This window comes from Palaemon carinicauda, chromosome 19 (assembly GCF_036898095.1).
Source record: "Palaemon carinicauda isolate YSFRI2023 chromosome 19, ASM3689809v2, whole genome shotgun sequence".
Taxonomy (NCBI): domain Eukaryota; kingdom Metazoa; phylum Arthropoda; class Malacostraca; order Decapoda; family Palaemonidae; genus Palaemon; species Palaemon carinicauda.
Genome location: NC_090743.1, coordinates 117,204,010 through 117,229,816, shown reverse-complemented (window position 1 = coordinate 117,229,816; position 25,807 = coordinate 117,204,010). Strand labels below are relative to the sequence as shown.

At 43.1% G+C, this 25,807-nt stretch overlaps 2 long non-coding RNA genes across 2 annotated transcripts in view; one reads left to right on the top strand and one right to left on the bottom strand.

Moving 5' to 3' along the window:
• The window catches only part of LOC137658764 (uncharacterized), a 53,690-nt gene extending 52,557 nt beyond the window's left edge, over positions 1 to 1,133 (top strand). Inside the window, exon 4 of the long non-coding RNA XR_011047413.1 lies at positions 713 to 1,133. This is a non-coding gene — a long non-coding RNA (uncharacterized lncRNA). The remainder of the gene's footprint in view (positions 1 to 712) is intronic.
• Positions 1,134 to 1,282: 149 nt separating this feature from the next.
• LOC137658763 (uncharacterized) overlaps positions 1,283 to 25,807 on the bottom strand; it is a 45,129-nt gene continuing 20,604 nt past the window's right edge. The window contains exon 2 of the long non-coding RNA XR_011047412.1: positions 1,283 to 2,212. This is a non-coding gene — a long non-coding RNA (uncharacterized lncRNA). The remainder of the gene's footprint in view (positions 2,213 to 25,807) is intronic.

The following is a 25,807-nucleotide window of genomic DNA, read 5'->3' as shown; positions in this document are numbered from 1 at the left end:
CCACAGATATAGTACTTTCTAGTTAATTCTCTGGTAAGTTTCCATCAGGACGACATGGCCGAGCCCAAAAAATGGATTTCGTGCAAAGCGAAAAATCTATTTTTGGGTGAGATAGCCATGTCGTCCTGATGAACCCACCCTTCCTTCTTAAAATGACCCCACCCGAAACTACTCTCTGCGGCTATTCCTGCTTAAATGCACCGTAGTAGTACAGGGAGGGGGTCCACCGAGTACCTTGATAACGGCTCCACTTTCTTCGCCACTCCTCCCCCCTCAGAGTAAAATCTATTCGGGGTGAAGATTGCTGTGTCGTATCAAAAAATACGTCCCGATATTATGCGATATCCTTAAAGATACATTAATGATACTCGTGCCAGGAGTTAGAATTCTGGAGACCTATGGTTAATTCTGGGAGTATCACTATAGCTAAATATCCCTTAGAAAGCTTCCTAAAGGAACCTTCCATCAGGACAACATGGCTATCTCACCCAAAAATAGATTTTTCGCTTTGCTCAAAATCTGTTGAATAGTTTCAAATTATTCCAAATGGGGAGAAAGTTACTGTCAAATTGAGAATAAGACATTTATAAATTCACTAAATTTTCACTAGTGTTAGCTTATTAATATATTGGATTTGGTCATTACAATATTTGGAATATTATGTGTTAAGGAAGAAATTTAATATTTAATACTGTATTATGGTGTCTTTGAGAGTACCAGTAGTTATCATGATGCCAATTAACCTTCAAGAACGACTTGATACACCTGGTGGATATTAACTAGTTATAACTAAAGTGCAACAAAAAGAATAAACTGTAATATTTACACAATTACACTTCAGGAAAACAAATTTTAGTGATAAGAATTTTAAAATATGGACCTTTTTATTTTATAAAGAACTGCTAGTGCCTCTATCCAAAATTACTATCCAAAATTATAACATTTAATAAAATTTGATATAGTTCTTTGTTATGGTAATTAACATTCAAATGGATATAAAATTCTATTTTTTTTTTTCTTAACAGGGGTTCTCATCTAAAACATGTTTTAAGAATACTGGAGATATCAAGTTGCAAACGTGAAACGGAGGACCTTAAACCCCGTGGTGAAAGACTCGTTCACAAATGAATCGGTTAAGTGTGATAAAGATAACTATTAAATGTGATAACAACAAAACAAGAAAACTTGCCAGCAGACTTGAAACAAAGAACTCTGAAGATATTTACTCTTATCACATTGCATGAGTCAATGCCACGAAGGTAAGTATAACGCATTTAGGGAAAAATGTATTGTTTATCAAGTATAATAAAGACAGAATTCTAAGATTTGTAATTATATTATCCTTGAATCAAGATAAATTGATAAGGCTTAATGATATGCTAAATAATTGCATAATTGCTTACCAGAAAATTGTTTTTCAAACGGTCTGGAGATGTAAAATTTAAAAGAGACTGTAATTGTGTTACAAAACTTTCAGGTTTGTTCTTTAAAGGGTTTCAAACAAAACAGTGTTTTCACACCAAAGAGACCAGCCACACCATGTAACATGCCCAGTTGAAAACAAAGATCCGGTAATATACATTTATCACACAAAAGCAGCGTGACACCACGTCCTGATGTTTCAAGTCACGTGTGAAGTGTGTAATATATTTCTGGATCTCCGTTTCCAATTGGCACATGACGTAATGTGGCTCAGCCTCTTTGGTGTGAAAGTAATTAGGAGTTTTGTTTGAAGGGTAAAATCCCTTCAAAGAACAAAATCTCAATGTCTTGCTCATCACATTCACCTACCATAGATACTCTACATCTCCAGACATGGATATCCACTTCATTGCATATTCTTCTGGTAGATTATTTCACTCCAGCAAACTTTTCTCGCTTGGGCAAAATCTTGGCATGATTTCATCAAACTTTCTGCAGTGGGGGGGGGGGGGGGGGTATTTTTCTTCATATGGTCCATCTCTTCAAATTTCTTTTGCATACTTTACCAAGAACTCCATGTACATGTTGGTAGTATGCAGCACATCAATTCAAGCGGCTTACGATGATCTTGACTGGATACACTAATGTAGCTTATATCAAATCCTTGCTTTTAAGGAAATTGCACCATCAGCAGTGGAAATAGTTTATATGTAGACGATGTTAGGACGTGCATTTCAAACATGTTCCGCAAATTGTCTAACTCTTCTGGTAATTTTGTTGAACAACAAACCTGCAAAATATGATTTGGAATAATTTCTCAGTCTTTAATAGAAGTTCCTTATTCAATAAAACATTTTACCACCTTTTTGAAACTTGTGTATATAAAAAAGTAAAGTTAAATTCCACAGCATATTGAGTTTTATAAAAGAATTCTATATAAATTAACATCGGGTCAAAGAACCATGAATCTAAGAAGGCAAGGATGCCCAAGTCAAAGAACCCTATACAGTTAGTAGCCTACTCTGGATATTTTCTGCTTATCCTACACAATATTAATCAATTGATGCACATTAACTTTATATGTCTAGAAAAACTTTTAACCGCACTCTAATAACTTTTTTTTTTCTCGAAATTTTATAAAAAAAAAAATCATAATGGGGCTCAGCAAGAAATCTTCACAATACAAAATCAAGCTATTGTTCTCAAGTCTTTGGGTAGGGCAATACCATGGTCTTTAGGGCGATAGCCTCTGTACCATGGTCTTCCACTGTTTTAAGTGGCGAGTTCTCTTGCTTGAGGGTACACTGGGCATGCTATTCTACCTTTTTTCTCTTCCTTTTGTTTTTATGAAGTTTTTATAGTTGATAGATCTAATCTAACGTTAATGATCTTAAACAAATTTATTTTGATTGTTATACTTCTCTTGTAGTTAATTTCCTTTCCTCATTCCTCAGAGCTATTTTTCTGTGATGGAGCCATTAGGCTTATAGCATCATGCTTTTCAATCTAGGGTTGTATCTTGCCTAATTATTTTGGCGTGAATAATTATGGTAATAAGTTGAGGAGAAACCATTTCACAAGCAAAATATGTAATTTTACAATTAATACCTTCTGTAACTAGATACAAAAATGAAATTGAACCATAAGCTAACCATCCATTAATAAGTCAATTCCATCAAGTAATGTTTGGAATTCAATTTAACCTACATAATTTACATCCCAGGGTTGGCAGTGTTTAATTAAATATTCCAAATGTCAAGATTTAGGTGTGAATGGTAAACAAAATACATAATTGTATTAAAAGATTATCTAGAAGCTAAGTCTCACTGGTAATACAATAATGTCCTGGTTTAAATACTGTTCATGAATGGTGAGCAAGGGACAATGCCCTAGAGACTGACCATGTATACATATAATCAGCACCTAAGCCCCTCTCCACCCAAGCTAGGACCAAGGAGTATCAGGCCATTGCTGCTGAAGGCTGAGCAGATAGATCTATAGGCTCCCCCTAACTCCCCATCCTTAGCTCACAAGAATGGTGAGATTGTATCGACCAAAGGAACTAAAAGGTTTGAGTGGGATTCAGTTGTCAACAAAAGACTTTACTAGACCAAAAATAATATCTACCTACCATTGAACTTCTGCAAATTTTGAGAGGTAGCTGACATCCAGAAAGAAACAAAGGAGATTTTTTTTCTCATCGTTACTCCTTGCTTGATGAGGGACTTTACAGTAGTGTTTGGTTGGTACTATTAGGGTGCCCCAGCCCAAGGGGCATTCCCCCATCTTCCACCACAAATGAAGCTTCATATGTCAACTCCCCTACTGCCGCTACATCAGCCATCCCAAGGTAGCAGTAGGGACTATCGGAACTGCATGAAAATTCTAGCTTTTGAGCAATTGAGGTTGGAATGAAGAACGGCAGCAACAAATATGAAAAAATTCAGAGATAATTTGTATTTTTCCTTAACTAATACAAACCTAGAATTATTTATTTGGATCATCTTTTGGCAAAGCTGGAAGGTAGCCATTAAACTTTTAATTATGAGGTGGCAACCCTGCCATAACCACTTGAGTAGGTAGGCGTGGGGGGGGGGGTATCCAGCTATTCTCTATACTGTACAGTATACTCTTGCAGCTGTGAGGTACATCACTTTTGATTGTAGGCAGGACTTCTGGGGGACAGGTGATGGCGGCCCAATTTATATAAAAAAAAAACTCCAGGTTTGTATTAATAATGGAAAAATACCCTCAAGCAAGAGAACTCTACCCCAAGACAGTGAAAGACCATGGTACAGAGGCTATGGGACAATGCACGACCAGAGAACAATGATTTGATTTTGGAGTGTCGTCCTCTTAGAAGAGCTGCTTACTATAGCTAAAGTCTCTCTTCTACCATTACCAAGAGGAAAGTAGCCACTGAACAATTATAGTGCAGTAGTTAACCCCTTGAGCGAGGAAGAATTGTTTGGTAATCTCAGTGTTGTCAGGTAAATGAGGACAGAGGAGAATATATAAAGAATAGGCCAGACTATTCGGTGTATGTGTAGGCAAAAGGAAAACTGGCTGTAACCAAAGAGAAGGATCCAATATAGTACTGTTTGGCCCATCAAAGGTCCCAATAACACACTAGAGTAGCATCTCAACGGGTGGCTGGTGCCCTGGTCAACCTACTACCTACCCCGTGAAGCTGCCACCTCTGCCAGAAGCGCTGTAAGCATCCTCCCACAGGTGGTAGATGAGGAGGAATGCCATTCCTAATGGTAGTGATCACCTTAAATTACCTTTTCTCCCTACTTTCCTCTGAAGGACTTGGTCCTTTTCTGGCCTTTGGATGGAAAGGGCCACTCGGACAACTTTGTAGATCCTGAGGACCTAGAAGCTGAAGGGTGAGAAGAGTAAGGTACTTGTTGAGTACGAAATGACTGGGAAGGTCTACCATAAGGCCTCCATGTCATGGCTCTATGGAGGAAACGCTCAGCAGCCGTCTCAATCTCCTCTGGGATGGAGAGAGAAGAACCCACAAGGGTAGAGTTCCTCAACCGGGAGACTTCCACCTTCGGCACTTGTTTGTGGAATTTCCCGATGATGGTATCCCTTCTCTTGAATATAGCATACTCCCACAAGTTGACAATGGTGGTGCGACAGGAACTAAAAAGTTCAGGTACTCGACAACAGGAAAGACTCCAAAGTCTTCCTGACAAACTTTGAGAGATCGTGGGAGCAGACCATGAAGCCCAAGGATACTAGCTATAGATCAAGCCACAAAGCAGCCTGCATGGTGTACTTCGCGCCTCTCTCTATGTTAGGGAGTTCAATTCCCGAGAGGTAGGCTCCCAGAGAGGCGAGGGTTCGAGTCGGGAGACCTTTCGTCAGAGACTTTACTGAAGGGTCGAGGGACATAGTGGAATGAGGTTCCCCTTCAATCTCATAATAATTCCTTTGTAAGACAAAAGGAAGTGGAAGAGACCAGGAGGTGGAACCTGCCCACAACTAACTAGAAGTTCCGGCTATCTGAGCGATAGGTTTTCTTTTTGGCGGCTGTCAAGCCTTTAGACAAAGACAAAGCAGCACTGGACCTGGAAGGCTTCTGGGTCTCGAATATTTCATCGAGAACCATGTCCTACCCCCTCCTGGGTAGAGGAACCAGGAGTAGACAGTTTATGAATGGCTCTCATACAAGTAAGGACCTACAAAAAGGTGTGCTCCGACTCACATCCCTCTTGCTCAGAGTGGTAGTTTAGGCTAGCCGCCTTTGGAAGATTCTCATCATCGGAACCCAAGGGGTTGTCCACCTCAAAGCTCACGTCCACAGCCTGGGGTAGGTCAGGGTCGTCAACAATGTCGCTTGAGGGACCTTCTCTATGCCTCAGCTATACGAGCTTACCTTACCGTAGCGTTCCTTGGTTTCGTCTGGGTGTCTTTCGACACCCTATGCACATGACGTTCCTCCGCGGTCTTAGGAAGGGGAACCTGCAAGGTTTTTGAGGCACCCAACAAAGCTTTGACAGCAGGAGCTGAAGGCTCTTCCTCTGGAGAAAGTAAGGAAATTGGACGCTGGTTCGGAGGCACTACCTCAATTTCTTGAGGATTGAAGGGATGGATGTTTATCTCCCTGGGCGAGCCTATGTCCCTGTTCGTCCTAGGGTGGATGACGACGGTGTGAGGTCGATTTATGCCTCTTATCTTTCTCTTCTGCCTCTTGGTCATGGTTTCCCTTGCATTCACCGGAGTAAAGGGTAGGTTGGCCTTGTAAGAAATAGATCAAGGACCTTCGGCACGCGATCGGGATGGAGGTGACCTGAAAGCATTGTCTAACGTTGATCTCCTTCTAGGATCTAGACTCCCAACGGATGAACTCGACGAGGCCTAGGGGGTTGCTTTGACTGGAGCAGTCGGTGGTTGTGGCGGTAGAGGAGCCACACCCAGAGACTTCTGCAGGCTGGAAAGAGAAATACTTACCCATGCAGGAAGCTCAGAACCTCTAGGTAAGTCATGGGCTTCCTTGGAGATCTAGCAGGCGAACATGCCCTGGGGGATCTCCAGAAGGAGCCTTAGTCGACGCAAAGGAGTTTCTGTGACAGAGGAACACGTTCCTTCGATGGAAAAGGACGGTCCGGACTAATAGGAACATTTACGAGCCTATTAGGAGGCCCCCTGTGGCCGCGGGGGCATAAGAGGCGACTAAAAGGGACGGGACGAGGGGGCTGGGAACCCCCTCTCCTGTATAAAATTCCTGCGAGACATCGACAAGGAGATGGAGCTGGGGGGAGAGTGACTGCTCCCTGCACTCTAGTTTTGGGGTGTTTGAATGTGCGTGGATGTAGTACGATAGAGAGTAAAAGATGTGAGATTGGAAGTATGTTTAGAAGTAGAAGGATGGATGTATTGGCCTTGTGTGAGACAAAGATGAAAGGAAAAGGTGAAGTGATGTTTGGTGAAATGTCTGGTAGAGTGTCTGGGATTGAAAGGGGAAGAGAGAGAGAGGGTGTGGCGTTATTGCTGAGTGAATGGATGACAGGTAAGTAGTGGAATGGAAGGAGATATCATCTAGGTTAATATGGGTAAGGGTTAGGTTGGGTAGGGAATGTTGGGCGTTTGTCAGTGTGTATGGGCCAGGTAGTGAGAAAAGTGAAGAAGAGCGGAATGAGTTCTGGAATGAATTAACTAGGTGTGTAGAAGGACTGGGTAGAAGGAATTATGTAGTTGTTATGGGTGACTTAAATGCTAGAGTGGGCGCTGGAGAGGTAGAAGGTGTCATTGGGAAGTATGGCGTACCAGGTGAAAATGAGAGTGGTGAGAGACTGGTAGACATGTGTGTTGAACAAGAGATGGTAATAAGTGCTAGCTTCTTTAAAAAGAAAGATAAAAATAAGTATACTTGGGTAAGAGTGGCAAATGGAAGAGTAGTAGAAAGGGCATTAATGGATTATGTGTTGATAACTAAAAGAATGTTTGGAAGATTGAAAGACGTACACGTGTTTAGGGGTAGGGCTAACGGTATGTCTGATCATTTTTTGGTGGAAGGAAAATTAGTTGTAGCAAAAGAGTGGGGGAATAGAGTAGGTGGATGTAAAAGGGAGGTAGTGAGGATTGAAGAGCTAAATAAACCGGGGGTAAAAAGTAAATATCAGGAAAGGTTGAAAATGGCATATGACGAGGTGAGAGTAAGAGAAACTGGTAATTTAGAGGAGGAGTGGAAGTTAGTAAAAGAAAATTTTGTTGGGATTGCAAGTGATGTATGTGGCAAGAAGGTTGTTAGAGGCAGCATGAGGAAGGGCAGTGAATGGTGGAATGAAGGAGTGAAGGTAAAAGTGGAAGAGAAAAAGAGGGCTTTTGAAGAATGGCTGCAGAGTAATAGTATAGAAAAGTATGAAAAATATAGAGAGAAAAATGTGGAAGTAAAGCGCAAGGTACGTGAGGCAAAGAGGGCAGCTGACCTGAGGTGGGGTCAGGGATTGGGTCAGTCATATGAAGAGAATAAGAAGTTTTGGAAAGAAGTGAAGAGAGTAAGGAAGGCTGGCGCAAGAATTGAAGAGACAGTGAAAGATGGAAATGGAAGGTTGTTAAAAGGAGAGGAGGCAAGGAAAAGGTGGGCGGAATATTTTGAAAGTTTGCTGAATGTTGAGGATAATAGGGAGGCAGATATAATTGCTGTTCCAGGTGTTGAGGTGCCAGTGATGGGAGATGAGAATGAGAGAGAGATTACAATAGATGAAGTGAGGAGAGCACTAGATGAAACAAGAGTAGGAAAAGCATCTGGTATGGATGGTGTGAAAGCTGAGATGTTGAAGGAAGGGGGTGTGACTGTACTTGAATGGTTGGTGAGATTGTTTAATGTGTGTTTTGTGTTGTCAATGGTACCAGTAGATTGGGTTTGTGCATGTATTGTACCACTATATAAGGGTAAGGGAGATGTGCATGAGTGTTGTAATTCAAGAGGTATTAGTTTGTTGAGTGTAGTTGGAAAAGTGTATAGTAGAGTATTGATTAATAGGATTAAGGATAAAACAGAGAATGCAATCTTGGAAGTACAGGGTGGTTTTAGAAGAGGTAGGGGTTGTATGAATCAGATTTTTACAGTTAGGCAGAATTGCGAGAAATATTTAGCAAAAGGTAAGGAGGTGTATGTTACGTTTATGGATCTGGAGAAAGCATATGATAGAGTTGATAGGGAAGCAATGTGGAATGTGATGAGGTTATATGGAGTTGGTGGAAGGTTGTTGCAAGCAGTGAAAAGTTTCTACAAAGGTAGTAAAGCATGTGTTAGAATAGGAAATGAAGTGAGTGATTGGTTTCCGGTGAGAGTGGGGCTGAGACAGGGATGTGTGATGTCGCCGTGGTTGTTTAACTTGTATGTTGATGGAGTGGTGAGAGAGGTGAATGCTCGAGTGCTTGGACGAGGATTAAAACTGGTAGGCGGGAATGACCATGAATGGGAGGTAAATCAGTTGTTGTTTGCGGATGATACTGTACTGGTAGCAGACACAGAAGAGAAGCTTGACCGACTAGTGACAGAATTTGGAAAGGTGTGTGAGAGAAGGAAGTTGAGAGTTAATGTGGGTAAGAGTAAGGTTATGAGATGTACGAGAAGGGAAGGTGGTGCAAGGTTGAATGTCATGTTGAATGGAGAGTTACTTGAGGAGGTGGATCAGTTTAAGTACTTGGGGTCTATTGTTGCAGCAAATGGTGGAGTGGAAGCAGATGTACGTCAGAGAGTGAATGAAGGTTGCAAAGTGTTGGGGGCAGTTAAGGGAGTAGTAAAAAATAGAGGGTTGGGCATGAATGTAAAGAGAGTTCTATATGAGAAAGTGATTATACCAACTGTGATGTATGGATCGGAGTTGTGGGGAATGAAAGTGATGGAGAGACAGAAATTGAATGTGTTTGAGATGAAGTGTCTAAGGAGTATGGCTGGTGTATCTCGAGTAGATAGGGTTAGGAACGAAGTGGTGAGGGAGAGAACGGGTGTAAGAAATGAGTTAGCGGCAAGAGTGGATATGAATGTGTTGAGGTGGTTTGGCCATGTTGAGAGAATGGAAAATGGTTGTCTGCTAAAGAAGGTGATGAATGCAAGAGTTGATGGGAGAAGTACAAGAGGAAGGCCAAGGTTTGGGTGGATGGATGGTGTGAAGAAAGCTCTGGGTGATAGGAGGATAGATGTGAGAGGCAAGAGAGCGTGCTAGAAATAGGAATGAATGGCGAGCGATTGTGACGGAGTTTCAGTAGGCCCTGCTGCTTCCTCCGGTGCCTTAGATGACCGCGGAGGTAGCAGCAGTAGGGGAGTCAGCATTATGAAGCTTCATCTGTGGTGGAAATGTGGGAGGTTGGGCTGTGGCACCTTAGCAGTACCAGCTGAACTCGGTTGAGTCCCTGATTAGGCTGAAGGAACAGAGAGTAGAGGTCCCCTTTTTGTTTTGTTTCATTATTGGTGTCGGCTAGCCCCCAAAATTGGGGGAAGTGCCTTGGTATATGGATGGATTAGGAGGCTCCTTGAAACTTTCTAGAAGGGGTATCGGAAAGCTGGAGGCGAAGGTGTTGGTACCGCACTTGCTCGCGGTTCTGATACATCTGCTCGCGAATTGCTCGCAGAAATCGTCTATTTGCTCGCAAAATCGCGAGCTTCACACGTCAACGGGCGCGATTCATGAGCAGAAGTGCTTGCAACAGGAGCACTAGGAGACACACAAGAAGAGGAAGATCTAATGACATCCTGCTGCCGCAAAGAAGCACCTACGTCCAAGGAAGTTGGCAGAAGAGGCCTCCAAGTAGGAACAACCTTGAGCGTTCGAGAATGCGTCACAGCGGGACACGTTTCCAAGCACCGCACAGGCGAACGCTTCTTTAACCCTGGAAAGGTATGATGCTACAGCATTTTCAAAACCTGTTTTTTCCCCATAAATCAACAGCTGTCTCGAATATGGAAGTGATCGACCTGCAAGGGGTGACTAGTCTACATGCCATTGTCTGCTTTAGGACTGATTTTCGTCTAACTTCCCTCCTTCCCCGTTTTTTTACCCCCCCAGGGGTCGACCTCGACCCTGACATACCTTTATAGGGGTAAGTGATCAAACAGCAAAGTTATTACATAATTATAAATTGTCGAACAGTGTTGATACTTGTTTGGTTCTTTATAGTTGGAAAGTGTGGGTGGATGGTGTGTCTACCACTAGCATGACATTGGTTTTGGCTTAGATGCCATATATTGCCATGAGGTCCATTTTCCCTCAAATGCTAATTTCTGAATTTTGTTTATTTTTTGCAAATTTGATTTTTTTCTATTTATTTTTAATTTATCTTCAATAATGGCCAGCAGGCAGTTTTCCCTCGGCATGGATGTCATCAACACACTTCTAATTTTGTTAAAAAGATATGTTGATGATAATATGGAGCTTGCAACCCCATTCTTCATTTCAAGTGGTAGATTGGGCTGTAAGAGTTGTTGCGGTCTGCGGCCATTTTGTTGACATACCCGAAAGGTAAGTTGGCATATCTCTATATATTCTTGTTCTGTATAGAATTTGTGATATTTTGGTATATTTTAATGCATAAATATCATATTTTATAGGAGATACAATGATTTTCATAAGAAATTTACATTGTGAAACTAGGCCGTCAAAAATGACCTTTAGATTTCGCCCCTGTTATAACAGTAAATTACATCTTAGTGCAAATTTTATTATGTATTTCTGTTCTAGGATAATATGAGTTTATTCTATAAAAAAATTAGCCTCTTCCTATTTCATTTGGGTACCCAAAAAAATTCATGAACTTTGGACAAATTATTTTGGCCAAAAAAAGTTACCCTTTTTTTCTCATTTCAGATCTTGACTTCTATGGGTCCAACTCATTTCCAACAATTAAGCGCTGTTGCTTTGCCATCTAAGAAGGTGTCCCTAAAGGGATTTATGTGTATATGTATATTTCTATTTTTTGTGAATATTTACGTCGTGTTTTTTTTGTATACTTAAATTTTTAATATATTTCCAATAAATAGTTATTTTGTAGATGGGTATCATTTATATTTTCAGTAGTTTTTAGCATTCTTTGAAGTATTTTTAGCAAGTCAAACAATACAGATTGATGCATAACTAAATTTTTCCTGAATTTTTTTTGGAGTCGGGGTCGCTCGCGACCGAGTATACCCTTAAAGGGGTGTCCGAGTAGCGTACCTATCCAGGGTTAATACTCCCTAGGCGGTGAAAGGCACTGGGGTTTAGCTGGACACCTGTCTTATTGATAATCATTCTCATGATCAGGTTTGGTACAAGGTCGTTTGGGAGAAGGTCAGGTTAAGGGGCTACGCGCTGATAGGCTGCGTGAACGCCTACCTCTACCTTGAGACAAGGAATGTCTAGACCTTGACCATGAACACGTGGTTCGCGGTCATGAACGGGAGCGTCTAGCTCTCATTCGAGAATGGCGCGAGCGTCATGACTGCTTAGCTCACGAACATGAACGTCGGCCTCACGAATGTGAATGTTGTTCTCGTGAACGGTGCCCTTGCGAGCGTGAACGTGGCCCTTGCGAGCGTGAACGTGGCCCTTGCGAGCGTGAACGTGGCCCTTGCGAGCGTGAACGTGGCCCTTGCGAGCGTGAACAGGAGTGTCGTCCTCACGAGCGCTGTTTTCGTGATCTAGATCGTAGAGATCTAGAACGTGAGCGTCTGGACGTAGGTATAGACTGTCCTCGTGATAGTGACGAGCACGATAGCGAGACTTCTCTGTGTGAAGAGGAACCCTTCGGAGGAGAGCATTGAGACAGGAGGTCTTGTGAGCGCGAAGCTCTATAGCGTGAACGCCTTCCCTGAAGAAGATTTTCCGACCGTCACGAACAGCGATCAGGGGAAGAATGTCCAGAAGGGCGAGGCGATGGCGATGCTGGTGGTAGGAGCGTTGGTCCCCTGATGATCAACATCTGCAACCGGTTACAGGACGACGAGGTCTCAGGATGTCTAGTGGGGTCGTCATCAGCAAGAGGCTGTTGGAAAGGCAAACACGAGCAATCACCTTGTCCGCACGTGAAAGGTCCAGGAGAAGGCGACAGATGAACTTTGCACAGTTCCAGAGCGTGAGATGTTGACGGCTCTGGAGAAAGTTCCTTCCTAGCACCGCGCTGAAGGAGACGCAGAAGTTCTTCCTTCGAAAGGGGTCCTGAAATCCCTGGGGTTGGCCACATCTGCAAAACATCTGAAAGGGAGAATGGCTCCCCGACGGCTGGAGGTGAAGTTGCTCCTCTAGGGAAAGCAACAACCCCCCTCAAGTACCCCACGGTTGCCAAGGAGTTAGTCTGTCTGGGCTCCTACTCGATCGTCCCTTGAAAGAGCGCGAACAAGGAGGAGCTTTGGAAAAGATTTTGGGGTGCAGAACAAAGAAGAGAGTGCTCTCCTCGCCCCTGAGGGAGAAAGATCGCGCTAGGCCTTCTTCTTCCTATGCCGTCCAAATTCTCCCATTGGGAGGCAGGCCCTTCCCTACAATCTACGTAGGGAAAACCCTGCTCGCAGCGATGCCCTCTGCACAAAGGACACAGTGTGGGGGTTGGTCTCCAAATATGACTTGAAAGTACCATACGTGGCACCCTCGCGCCCTGGACTTGTTCGCATGAAGGCGATAGAAGAGAAAACACGCACACCTGAAAAGAGAAAGAATATCAAAAAGTCCACTGACAGTCAGGGGAGAGAGAGGACACATCCGATCTCTACAGAGCCAAAAGAAAAAGTGACTATCTCACCTCTGTGAGAGTATATATAGAGGTGGTTGGGTACCTCCCAGTTACCTTCAGGCTACCCGCTCAAGCGGTTAGGCAGGGTTGCCACCTCGCACTGTAGTGGTTTGTGGACTGTGGCCAGATGTAGCGCGCAGACTGCCTAGTGTCTGAATGCAGACCACACTCCGTTTCACTACACAAAAAGAAACGGTGGAGTACTTGGAAATCTGTGTAAAAGGTAAACCATCAAGGATGAACTGGGCACCACCCCTTGATTTTATACTGGGCAAGGGGATCTAGAACATTACTTCCCTATTTTTTTTTTCCTTTGTTCCCAATCTCTCTACGCAGCACTATGCACAGAGTCCTAAATAAGAGGAGCAGCATGCTTTCCAGGTAAGAATTATTTGTATACGTTTCAGTAAACTATAAGAACTTTAGGAGAGAAAAATGTCATTAAAACCACATATATAAAAGAATTAAAATTGGTGGCTGAGAAGGGGACATTGCAGGGGAAGAAAAAATTACAAATTCGTAGATAATCTGTATTTTTCCCAACTATACAAACCTTAATTAGGGGTTATACATTCGGCAGAGCTGAAATGACGAACCATTAAAATTTAGCGAGCGTTAACTACCCACACCGCTAGTTAGGGGGGGTAGCTTGCTACCACTCCCACTCACACACCTGTGATTTAGCTCACTTTGCTTGGAGGTAGGACTTCAAGGGGGATAGGTCTGGCGGGCAAGTTTGTATAAATAGCTATAGTTAGGAAAAGTACAAATTATCTACGAATTTGTCATTTGTTCCGTAACTGGAATACAAACCACGCTATTTATTGGGGGTGACTCACCCATTAGGAAGGGTGGACGTCCCTTCCAATCTGGCTTTTGGCTTTACCCGGGGGCTCCTTATCCAAGTATATTAGTACTCAAAAATAGGAGTTGCAAGCTGTGCTGAGACATGCAGAAGTGCAACTCTAGGTAAAGTTATTCCGAGTCTATTGTAGGAAACTGATGTAACCAAGACTTTCCCAATACCACCTCGCCAGGGTATGGGGAGCAGTATTAGCTTAATACCAGGTACACAAGGGAGCATGGTTTACCTGCAGTGGTTTGAGGTCAGCTTATGCAGAGAACCCAGGATGCTGCTTTCCTCACGAGAGGGTAGGATGAAGAAAGGAATAACAGCCAGTCAAATCTTTTCATTCACGCAGACTAAAACCGGGTAACAGTGCCCTCAACCTTCTGCTACCTGTCCAATAAGGAACTTAGAGGTATACAACCAGCTGTTGTGCAGCCACCACCGGACTTATTGAGATCATATCGAGTTCCTGTGGGTCAAGTCTTGCAGGAGAAAGGTTGTGAAAGTCACCTGGAGCATTCACATACTTTCTTGTAAAACCTGCGTCACAGAGTAATCTACTTAGCTATGCCCTTGACATCATGAGTCGTCATGTTGAGATGAGGTTTTGGTTGCCATTCTCTTAAGGTAGTCTCTCACACCTTACCCTGGGTACAGTAACGGATGATCTGGATGGTCCGTTACCGAGTGGAGACTTGAGTAGGATCCGTCACCTCTGGAGACTGTGTCTGGCGACATACTTGGGGACGAAAATGAACATTGCCTTTCGCCCTTCTCATTAATGGGCGATGTCGAAAGAGAGACCATGAAGTTCCTTGACTCGTATGGCTGCTGTCAGAGTGTGTAGGAACATTGTCTTCTTAAACCAGGTGAAAATTTGTTGCCTGGTGAAGTGGAACATAAGGATGTCTCTTTAGAGACCGGAGAATTTGAACCATGTTCCGAGAGGAAGGTCTCAATTCCGACTGGAGAAAGGCAAGTTGTAAGTCCGTATGAGTTAGGAAAGGTCTAGCGATGAGAGGATGTCCCTTCCTTTCAGTTTGAAGGTGAAGCATCAAGGTCGAGTGATCATCTTTACCTGTTGAAACTGAAAAGGGGGTCTTTTCCTCTTGCATATACTCGAGGATTCCGCTATTGCAGGAATAGAGGCATCAAGTGAAGAGAGAGACTTTCCCATGACACCAACCACACAAGATGTTATACTGCCTGGTAGACTGATGCTGCGGAATTCCTCAGATATCTAGACGACCTTTTCGCAACTTATTGCGAAAAGCCTCAGTGGGAGATTGATTGATTGATTTAAAGTTTTCAGGCATCCTGACATCTAAGGTCATTGACGCCGGTACCATTTAATTTATGCATACAAAAATAAAAAATAAAATAAAATAAAAAATAAAAGAGTATTCAATTAAAATCATAAAAGTTGAATGTCATAAAAGTTAAATAGTTTTCAGAAGACATGCTTCTGAAATAAATCTAAAACTGCCACTTGCATAGTAGGACACATCATTTCCAAGAATTTTGGCTAGGATGAACCTGCCACCCTCACCTCGAGCCTCAAACAAATATCTATTCCTTAAGTTGTTATAATTGGGGCATTCGGTCAACAAATGCCTCACTGTTAGAGGTACTAAACAGTCGTCACAATACGGTTGGTGTTGGCCCTTCAGCAGAAACTCGTGTGTCAACCGAGTGTGACCAATACGGAGACGAAAAAGAGACTTCTCCCATTTTCAGGGCATCATATTATACCTCCAAGGAGATGTGACATTTGTTACCTCTTGATTTTATTCCCATCTAGGCTATCCCATTGCTGTTGCCATTTATTGCAAACCAATTTCTTGATGTCAGGTAAGAAATCATTACAGGGAATGGGATACCTTCTTGGCAGCAACTCGGATGCAGCCTTCTTAGCCAGTGAATCTGCCTTCTCATTCCCAGACACACCTACATGTGCTGGAACCCAACAAAATCGAACTGTTATACCTCTCCGTCCAATAATAAAAAGCCATTCTAAAATCTTTAAAACTAGAGGGTTATTAGAATTAAAAACTTCTATAGCTTGAAGGACACTCCTTGCATCACTAAAAATTGTAAAATTACCCTCCTTCTCCAACGCTATTTTCTCAATAGCAGTTAATATGCCATACAGTTCGGCAGTAAATATGGAAGCGGTCAGAGGTAGTGCACCTCTACAATTAAAACCATTACAGTACTATGTACTCCAAATCCAACGCCAGCATCGGATTTGGAGCCATCAGTATAGATAAAAGTTGATCCTCTATGTTCTTTGACATGTTCATTAAAAAGAGACCTGGCTTCTAGGTCTGACATATTCTTCTTATCTCCAATAAAATATTTACAAAAAGATATCTCTGGTAATTTCTATGGAGGCATTGATGATACCTTGAATGGAAGTACCTTACTTCTAATTATATCCAGACTATTTAATAATCAGTTTCACCCGAAAGCCTTAAGGTTGAGGAGATTTTGGGTGCAACTCAAAGTATGATGCGTGTCTTACAAGGCTTGCAGTCTGAAAGGCTAGAGTGTTAGGGAGTCTTTGCAATCTAAACCAATACCGAATAATGGAAGACATTCGGTATAGGTCTAGAGGTAACTCTCCAGCATCAACAAGGAGACTTGGGATAGGCGAGGTTTTAAAAGCTCCTGTAGACAATCTAATACCTGTATGATGTATCGAGTCTAATATTTTTAACCGGCTTGGGGTGGCTGAAGAATATATTTCACATCCATAACTAATTTTGGAAAAAATCAAGGCCTTGTATAATTTTAAAATAGTACTGCGGTCTGCCCCCACGATGTATGGGACAATACTTTTAAGATATTCATAGCTTCAACACATTTAGCTTTTAACGCTTTTAAGTGAGAAACCCATGTAAGCCTACAATCAAATATCAAACCTAAAAATTTAGCTTCACTTGCACATGGTATCCGTTGACCTTTAATGTATATATCCGGGTCTGGATGTACTCCCCGGATACGACAAAAATGGACAATGGTAGTTTTACTTGTCGAGAACTTAAATCCATTCATGTCAGTCCACTGGATAATTTTATCAATAGAGAGTTGGATTTTTCTCTCAACCATTGCCATTCTAGTGCCAGCAAATGATATTGAGAGATCATCCACAAATAATGTTGAGAGAACATCCCGGGGAATGACTGAGGATATACCATTGATTGCTAGTGCAAACAGGGTTACACTCAGCACACTCCCCTGAGGAACTTCTCCTTCCTGACACTTAATCTCTGATAGAGTTTCCCCCACTCTCACTTGAAAAACTCTATGCGAAAGAAATGACTGAATAAATAGTGATAGTTCTCCTTTTAATCCTAGTTCATGAATTGTTTTAAGTATACCATATCTCCATCTGGTATCATATGCCTTTTCAAGGTCGAAAAAAACTGTCACATGGTGCTGTTTGGAAGCAAAGGCTTCACAAATAGAGGACTCGAGTCTTATTAACACATCAGTTGTTGAGTGCATTTTTCTGAATCCACATTGAATCGGTGATAAATTACCCTTCTTTTCAAGGTACCACATCAACCTTACATTGACCATCTTCTCCATGATTTTACATAAACACGAAGTCAATGCAATAGGTCGATAGCTTGCTGCTAAAAACTTGTCCTTACCAGGTTTTAAAAAGGCTAAAATAATGGCTAGTTCCCAAACACTTGGGTAACTATGATCATGCCATATTCTATTAATAATACTTAAAATATGTTATTTTCATTAGTAAAATAAATTTTTGAATATACTTACCCGATGATCATGTAGCTGTCAACTGTTGCCCGACAGAAATCTACGGTCGGGATACGCCAGCGATCGCTATACAGGTGGGGGTGTACACAACAGCGCCATCTGCGAGTAGGTACTCAAGTACTTCTTGTCAACAAGAACTCAATTTTCTCCTCGGTCCACTGGTTCTCTATGGGGAGGAAGGGCGGGTCCTTAAATTCATGATCATCGGGTAAGTATATTCAAAAATTTATTTTACTAATGAAAATAACATTTTTCAATATTAATCTTACCCGATGATCATGTAGCTGATTCACACCCAGGGTGGTGGGTGGAGACCAGCATACATGTTAACAAAGAAGCTAAGTATCCCGAATCTTATTTTAGCCGTTATTCAAAATAACAAACATAAAATAAATAAGTACCTGGTAAGGAAGTCGACTTGAACCATTACTCTGCCTTTTTAAGTACGTCTTCCTTACTGAGCCTAGCGATCCTCTTAGGATGCTGAGCGACTCCTAGGTGCTGAAGTATGAAGGGCTGCAACCCATACTAAAGGACCTCATCACAACCTCTAATCTAGGCGCTTCTCAAGAAAGAATTTGACCACCCGCCAAATCAACCAGGATGCGGAAGGCTTCTTAGCCTTCCGGACAACCCAGAAATATTTCAAGAGAAAGATTAAAAAGGTTCTGGAATTAGGGAATTGTAGTGGTGGAGCCCCCACCACTACTGCACTCGTTGCTACGAATGGTCCCAGAGTGTAGCAGTTCTCGTAAAGAGACTGGACATTCTTAAGATAAAAGACGCGAACACTGATTAGCTTTTCCAAAAGGTTGCGTCGAAAATATTTTGCAGAGATCTATTTTATTAAAAGGTCACGGAAGTTGTGATAGCTCTAACTTCGTGTGTCCTTACCTTCAGCCAAGCTTGGTCTTCCTCATTCAGAAGGGAATGAGCTTCTCGTATTAACAGTCTGAAAATAATAGGATAAAGAATTCTCTGACATAGGCAAAGATGAATTCTTAACTGAACACCATAAAGCTTCAGACGGGCCTCGTAAAGGTTTTTAAAATAGAACTTAAGAGCTCTTACAGGACATAATACTCTTTCTAGTTCATTTCCAACCATACGATAAGTTTGGAATAACGAACGATATTGGTCAAGGCCGAGAAGGCAGCTCGTGTTTGGCTAGAAAACCAAGATGTAGAACATGCAGCCGTTTCGGATGAAAATCCGATGTTCTTGCTGAAGGCATGAATCTCACTGACTCTTTTAGCTGTGGTTAAGCATATCAGGAAAAGAGTCTTAAAGGTGAGATCTTTCAGGGAGGCTGATTGAAGTGGTTCGAACCTGTCTAACATAAGGAATCTTAGAACCACGTCTAAATTCCAACCAGGTGTAACCAAACGACGCTCCTTCGTGGTCTCAAAAGACTTAAGGAGCTCCTGTAGATCTTTATTGTTGGAAAGATCTAAGCCTCTGTGACGGAAGACTGATGCCAACATGCTTCTGTAACCCTTGAAAGTGGGAGCTGAAAGAGATCGCTCTTTCCTCAGATATAAGAGGAAGTCAGCTATATGAGTTACAGAGGTACTGGTCGAGGATACGGATACTGACTTGCACCAGTTTAGGAAGATTTCCCACTTCGATTGGTAGACTCTAAGGGTGGATGTTCTCCTTGCTCTAACAATCGCTCTGGTTGCCTCCTTCGAAAAACCTCTAGTTCTCGAGAGTCTTTCGATACTCTGAAGGCAGTGAGACGAAGAGCGTGGAGGCCTTGGAGTACCTTCTTACGCGTGGCAGACGTAGCAGGTCCACCCTTAGGGGAAGAGTTCTGGGAACGTCTACTAGCCATCGAAGTACCTCGGTAAGTTCTTCTCTCGCGGGCCAGAGGGAAGCAACTAGTGTCAACTTTGTCCCCTCGTGAGAGGCGAACTTCTGCAGTACCTTGTTGACAATCTAGAACGGAGGGAATGCATATAGATCTAGATGAGACTAATCTAGTAGAAAGGCATCTAAAAGAACCACTGCTGGGTCCGGGATAGGTGAGCAAAGTATTGAGAGCCTCTTGGACATCGAGGTTGCGAAGAGATCTATGGTTGGCTGGCCCCAGGTGACCCAAAGTCTCTTGCATACATCTCTGTGGAGGGTCCAATATGTTGGAATTATTGTCCCTTCCTACTGAGACAAACTGCTAAGACATTCAAGTTGCCTTGGAAGAAATTGTTACTAGTGAAAAGTCTAGACCTGTTGAACAGGAGAGGAGGTCACTAGCGAACTCGCACCATGTCAGAGAGTAGGTCCCTCCTTGCTAGGAGATGAACATCAAAGCAGGGAGTTGTCCGTGTTGACCTCCATTACTTTGTCTTGAAGGAGAGACCTGAAGCTTTTCCAGGTCAGACGTACTGCCAGAAGCTTCTTGCAGTTAAAATGCATTGTCCTTTGACTCGAGTTCCATAATCCCGAGCATTCCCTACCGCCTAAGGTCGCACCCCAGCCTACGTCCGATGCGTCTGAGAAGAGAACGTGGTTGGGAGTCTGAACAGTCAGGGGAAGACCCTATAAAAGGTTGATAAAGTCCTTTCCTCAGGTTAGACCAGACTTATCTTCCGGAAACCGGGATCGAGACCGCTTCTAGCGTCTTGTCCTTTTCCAGTGAAGAGCTAGATGAAACCGAAGAGGACGGAGGTGTAGTCTTCCAAGTGACACCAATTGAACCACGGATGACAGTGTCCTAACCAGACTCATCCACAGCCGGACAGGGCCGTATTCCTTCTTCAGCATCTGGATGGATAGCAGGGCTGGGGATTGATCTTCTTGTTCAGCCATGTTCTCATCAGAGGGTTCCTCATCCGAAACTGATGAGGAAACGGCAACGGAGTGGGCAACGTCTGACTCGCTGAATCCGGTCGCACTGGTGGATGCGTGACGGAGCCGGACACAAGATCATGGTACTGCTGCACAGTCTGTGAACTGTCAACCATGGGGATGCGAGGAAGTACAGCGACAACCCGAAACTGTCTAGACTGTCTGGGTAGTACAGACAACCCCTTATCGGGTTGCTGAGGTTGCCGCACTGCGTCACAACAAGTCACCTCTGCTGGTTGTTGAACGTCTTCCCAGTGACACACTGAACGTCCACAACCACCTCCGAGAGTAGCTTAACGTCAACGTGCGACTGGCAACCCACACTGGGTCGCACCGGTGGAGGAACCATCTCAACTGGCGGACGTGAGTAGGATACCTCAGCGTCAACAGGGCGTACAACCAACCGGTAGGAAGGTCGTTGGCAAGAAGGTTCTTCTCCGTAAAAAATCCTCTATAAAGGACTAAGCTTGGACTGCATGTCTTGCAACAAAGCCCAAGGTCTATGGGAGCAGGTGTGGCAACAGACGGGGTTAGCGACTGAAGCGGAACCATTTACCCTCCCTGGAAGCATGTTATGCTTAAATTAAAGTCCATAGGAGGCTAAGCAGCTTAAGGCTCCTCTCCAAATGACAGAGTCCTCAAGGGAATATCAGAAGGAGGGAGAACAGCACTTTCTCATCTACAGGAACCATATCCGAGAAAAGCTAGGTTCTCTCAGTGAGGGTTTCACTGGTGCAAAAGCAGCAGACCAGAAGGCAACGTTATGAAACTGCTTGACAGTCTGTGAACTGTCAAAAACTGAACTGTCAACCACAACAGGAGCGTGAGGACATACAGCACTGGTGTATAAGTAGCAGACCAGAAGGCAACGTCATGTAACTGTTTGACAGTCTGTGAGTTGGCAACAACCAAAGTTGTGTGGGGAAGCCTCAACTCCTGACTGACTAGTTAGCTGCGGGCGAGTGGCGGTAACCACAGTGTGTTGCGGAGGCTGACACACCGTGTCAAAACACGGCAGCTTGTGGTAGCTCACGCACGGCAACGGAGTGCTCTGTGTGTGGGAGTCATCATACATCTGGCAGGGTTGACTGTGCATGGGTGGAGGAGCTCTCACAACAAGAGTGTGAGAGCAGGAAGCCATGCCGGGCGCACAACCGTGGGAGGTGTAGGCCCACGGGTGCATCGTCAACCTTCTCCGCAGTCGGAGTGTGGGAGCTGGCAACAACAAAAGCAGAGTGCTGGTGCGTGGGAGGGGCTGCGGTGGGTTGCGGAGCATGCTGAATGGTATGCGGAGCATGCCGCATGGGTTGCGGAGAATGCCGCATAGAGCTGGAACCCGGCAGCTCTACAGCACCTTCCCACTGCTGATGCGGTAGCTCACGCATGTCAATGGAAGGTGCAGCAAGAACATGCGTCTGGCAGGGTGGACTGCGCATCGGAGGAGGAGCTCTCACAGGTGGAGTGTGGGAGCAGGCAGCCGCAGTATCTGCTGAGCGCACAACCTCGGCGGGTTGTAGGTTAACAGGTGCATTGTCAACCTTCCAGCACGATACTCCTGCATGAAGGAGCAAGCTGAGACTGTATAGTCTGCAGCATGGACCACTAGGGTCTATGAAAGACAACAACAAACGGAGCTACTGTCCGTTGTGACTGAGGGTCTAAAACAGCTGGTGCGGCAACAGACGGAGTTACTGCCTGTTGCGGTACCACCTTGCCTCTCTTGGGAGGTGTGCAGTTGTCGTACTGCAGCGAGTCCGAACTGACCCAGTGGCTACACCTAGGCCGTTGGACTTGCGCGGAAGGGACCGACTTGCACTTAAAAGCTGCAAGATTTGGTCCATGGTTTCTGCGAGAAACCTCTTCCGCAGACGAGGAATAAATGGGCTCTCTCGTCTTTGTGTGGGTGGGGTGATCACGTCGGCAACGTGTGTAGATACACCCGAAACCACGGAGGGAAACGTCTGTTCGTCGATCAAGGCCTGTGGAACCCATAAGTCGTTCGACATTACTTCTCCCCTGGGCTTGGGAGCTTGTAAGAGGTCCCGGACTAGGTGAACAACTGGCACGAACAGACGAACCCTCGAACGCAACACTGTAACACTTTGCGCATATCACTTTATCACTTTTGATTTTCTGTTTGCACTTATTTCACTGAACTCGAAACTTTAAGTGATTTGTACCTGAAACACGCAATCCTATCCTTCATTAAAAGGTAGTAATTGCGAAAACAGTTTTACAATGTAACAGAAAAACATAATGAAAGATAAAGAATTCAGTGGCTGGAAAAGAGACTAAACACTAGATCAAATAAACTACGTTTAAAATCTCTCACCGCATAAAGCCTGGGAACAAGAATAAAACTCTAGAAACGTTTTACCTTCTTCCCCTATAGCGACTAGGGAGAAGAGTAAAAAACGAGAACAACGTTTCCCGCTTGAACGAAACGTTTATTCTCCTCTCTCTCCCTCCGTCTCTATCTCTCTCTCTCTCTCTCTTGACTTAGAACCTGAGAGATGAGCCCAATTATATATCGTTAAAACATATTATTTGTTAAAGGAAAAAAACAAAGGTTTCCCAAATAAAAAGTTCCTTTATTAGAATTAAAACCATTTAAGCTAAGAAAGAATGAACGAAACGCTAGAATCGGTTTACTCTTACTGCAACGTGAAACCGTGAAATACTCTCTCTCTATCGTAACGATAGAGCGCATGTTGAACGTTCTGAACATCAACAACTGCGGAGACAAAACTAAACGTTAGTTCATCTTTGAAAACAGTACGAGACTATCAAAGAAATTCTTTCAAAAACATTAAAATTAAAATAGCATAAATTCTTAACAGGAAATACGATATGACGGGCTCAATGTTAATTAACTTCGGTTCCAAGTAAGGACCGCCTACTATTAGGAAAGGTCGCATATAAACAAACATAAAAATTAAGTTTTATAAGTTTATAAATGGAAAGTTAATCGAAGAGGCCTATAAATGGCGGAGAGATATAAACTAAATCTATAACTTTGTGAAGCAAAATTACCAAAAACCTAAACACACTTCCGTCTAAGGGAAGGGTCGGTCATAAAAAGTGAAAGAGAGTCTATACTCTCTTCAACACCAACACTTCCGTCTAAGGGAAGGGTCGGCCATTTAAAAGTGAAAGAGAGTCCATACTCTCGTCACCATAATTAAATCTATCCAAAACGAGTTCAAGTTTTGAAATGAAGATAAAACCCCTGCATAGCGAAAGCTCAAAACTGGAATAGTGTACTTCACCAAAAAGTTGTGAAAACAAATCCAGTTAGGGACGGCGTATTAGTAGGTCTTGCCGGTGGCACGACAGAGGAAAAATTGAGTTCTTGTTGACAAGAAGTACTTGAGTACCTACTCGCAGATGGCGCTGTTGTGTACACCCCCACCTGTATAGCGATCGCTGGCGTATCCCGACCGTAGATTTCTGTCGGGCAACAGAGTTGACAGCTACATGATCATCGGGTAAGATTAATATTGAAAAAAATAACTTTGTATTAAAATGTACATGTTTAACCATTGCATATGGAATTCCATCGGGTCTAGGAGCTGTATCGTTGCAAGTAGCGAGTGCGGAATCAAGTTCTCTTTCAGTAAAAGGAGAATTATACGATTCTTCCCTTCCTGTTGCAAAATTTAAGATTTTCTTTTCTTCAATGCTCCTGTACTGGTGACCAGGAGCTGCTACACTCTTGCACGATACATTTGAAAAATGGTCAGCCAGGGCATTGCTAACTTCATTTCCTTCAGTCACAAACTGACCATTCACTTTCAACACTGGTGGTGGGTTCGGGGTAAATTTGCCTGCAATTTTTTTTATTTTCCTCCATACAGAAGATGGTGGTGTTCTACTGTTAATGGAGGAAACAAAAGCCACCCAAGATTGTTGTCTAGCTTCTTTCATGGCACGACGGAACTGTGCTCTACATTTTTTGTATGATATCAAATTTTCATCAGTACGGTGTCTACGCAATCTAGTCAGGGATTTTCTGGTGGCTCTGTGCAAGGCTGTTAATTCTGAGGACCACCACGGGACTGGTCGTCTTTTGAATAGTCCTGTGGTTTTGGGAATCAAATTTATTCCTGCTGTATGAAGAGTTCCATTCAGTAGGTCTATGGCATCATCAATACTTTCAAACTGTTCTGCTCTCCCTTCGATTTCACTTAGCTCAGAAAATTTAACCCAGTCTGCCTTGTCTAGATTCCAACGTGGCGATCTTTGCAAAGGCGGACCCTTGTTGGTGTTTATAATGATTGGTGCATGATCACTAGTATGCCAATCATCTAATGTCCTCCAATCAAAATCAAGAAGGCAGTTAGAACTTGCAATTGAAAGGTCAATGCATGACAAAGTACCTGTCTGAACATGGAAGTGTGTGGGCTCTCTTGTATTAAGGAGTCCCACATCCTCATTCTCCACAATTGATGAGATAATATTACCCCCTTGTGTTGGCCAAAACATCACCCCATAAAGGATGTCTACCATTCATATCTCCCAGTAAGAGAAAAGGTTGAGGGAGTTGTTGAATGACCTCTGCTAAATCATCATATAAAATATTATCATTTGGAGGTAAGTACAGAGAGCATATTGTATATTTTCTCCCTATATCAATTTGTACAACCACTGCCGGCAGGGTTGTACATATAGACATAGGTATTTGGGGAACATCTCGACGAATGTACATGAGACTTCCGCCATGGCTCCCTGCTTGTTGATTATATGGTGTTCTATAGCTAACATACTCTCGAGGACTAGGAGTGTTAGAATCAAGCATGCTTTCCTGTAGACATACAATTATGGGGGAATGTTCATGAATTAGGAGCTTAAGTTCTTCATATTTCGCCCTCAAACCCTGACAGTTCCATTGTAAAATGGAGGAGAAAACTATGGATTATTTCTGGAAGACATCTTGGATGAGGTCTTCCCATTAGCAGTTTTTAATCTAACATTATTACCTGTAAGTTTCTTCAGAGGTGGTCTTGTTATGTTGGGTTTTACGTTTGTGTTTTTCTTTGTATCCTTTTGATCTATTTGTTGAGGTGGATGGTGGACCTCAACTTGAATTTCTGATTTATTCAGTTTATCTTCTGGTTCATTAGAAACATCAACAGACAAAACATCAAATTTATTTGATGTCATAACCTTAATGTTTCT